Genomic DNA, 2,288 nt, shown 5'->3' on the forward strand with positions numbered 1-2,288 from the left:
ATACCTTAATAACAAAAAAAAAAAAAACTTATTATTATTATTATTAACGTCGTTAAAAATTAACCTCAGGTTGAGAAAGAGAGAGAGACGGAGAGAGAAAGAAAACGAGGAAAAAGTAGCTGGAAGAAAATTAAATTTTTTACCAGAGACTCAACGAGATGAAGAAAATGTTCACCCGGAAAAGTTTTCTTTTTTCCCTAATGGTTCCCCCATTTTCCTACAAATTCGTACCATTTTGACAAAAAAAAAAAAAGAAAATTCATCTCAATCACGATCGAGATGAATTTCCCAGGTGTGAAAATCAATTTAAAAAAAAAATTTCTCAACAAGTTCGATACTATTTTCCCCCTACCCCTACCCCTCCCACCGTAAATACCTTCGAGTCCTTATCATTTTTACACGATAATAATAATATTTTACTTTTTTTCCTATTGAAATCACCTTGTTTTTTTTCCCTAATTCCAAAAATTAAAAAAAAAAACAACAACAAACAACAAACAAACAAACAAAATTTATTTATTTATATTTATTTGTTTATAAATATTATAAATAATAAATACGCGAATTTGGAAACAAATAAGAAAAAATAAAAAAAAATTTTTTTTTTTTTAAATAAATCAAAACCGTAATGGGAATTAGGAATTAATCAAACAAACAAACAAACAAACAAACGAACGAACAACGAACAACTCCAAATATTTGCAAAAAAAATTTTTTTCAATTTACTTTTCAGTTTATCAACCATTTTATGGAATGAAAAAAATTTTTTTTTTGTTTTTGGGGCCACAAAAAAAAAAAAAAAAAAACCGTTTGAATCTTTGCAATCTTGTTATTATTATTATCAAAAAAACGTATATGTACATTTCACCCGTAATAATACCTCTTCGACAAAAAAAAAAAAAAAAATTAATTGCACGGTGTTTTTTTTTTTTTTGCAAAAAAATAAAGTGTCGAGATTCGTAACAATAATAATAATAATAATAATAATAATAATAATAATAATAATAATAATAATAATAATAACAACAACAACATTATCGTATACCATATGTACACGTAGTACACGAGCACGAATTGTTTCCATGTTAACATTCAATCATACCGAATTATTCCGCATGATGATAATAATAATAATAATAAAGTTCTGACTTCATTTACACTTGTTAAAACATTTTGAGCCTTCACGTCTCACAAAAAAATATATATTCGAACCATTCAATCAATCCGCCATGCATTTTAATAAAAAAAAAAAAAAATTTGAATGACTTTAATTTTTTTTTTGAATAAGTTAACGGAACCAGCAATTCTGAAAATTCAAAAAAAAAATTTCATCTTTTTTTTTCGATCGGAATCCATATTGAAAACAATTAAAGATTTTGTAACAACGTTTTTTTTTTTTGTTATGGAAAATTTACTGCAAGAGTTCAATGACCCTCAACTGAGCTTTTAATAAAAAAAAAAGGGTAACCCTTATGTACATATATAAGCCGACACTCAGAAAAATTTATTTTTACGGTCAATAAATCGGCAGCATTTTTTTTTTTTTTTTTTTTATATTTCTTCCCACACAACACACAATGAAACGCACGTGTAATAAAAATGCAATTGAGATTATTATTAATAATAATAATAATAATAATAATTATGTAAAAAATGTATGTCTTCGGTTGTTTGTTATAGACAAAGACTTTTTCGGTAGGATGAAAAAAAAAAAAAAAAAACTTCATATTCACCCACACACACACACAACCTACTATTTATTTTTTTATTTTTTTTTTTAATGCAACGTTCAGGAAGAGTAAATTTACTATTTTTCACGCCCTCCCCCTCCCCCCTCCTCCCAATTTTATTTTAAACTCAAACCCCGATCTAACATTTAAAAATTATATTTTTGTTGTTGTTTTTAAAACCCATCGGATTTTTAATATGCACCCGACTAGAATATTATATTTAATTTAAACTATTGATCATAACACTCTTGTCCCAATAATAATAATAATAATAATAATAATAATAATAATAATAATAATAATAATAATAATAATAATAATAATAATAATTTTTATTACATAAACGATAAATATGTTTTATTCACTCAACGTTTACAATTTTTATAATTTAAATTCATGAATTTACTCTACGATTTTGTGTTTTGCGTTAGCGTTAATACACATTTTTTGATAATAACAATTTACGACGATGAATATTCCGTTATTAAATAATAATAATAATAATAATAATAATAATAATAATACTTTTCCTTTACAAACCAAACGGGAACCTTTAGG

The sequence above is a fragment of the Pediculus humanus genome, genomic scaffold (assembly GCF_000006295.1).
Source record: "Pediculus humanus corporis 1103172108260 genomic scaffold, whole genome shotgun sequence".
NCBI classification, from domain to species: Eukaryota; Metazoa; Arthropoda; class Insecta; order Psocodea; family Pediculidae; genus Pediculus; species Pediculus humanus.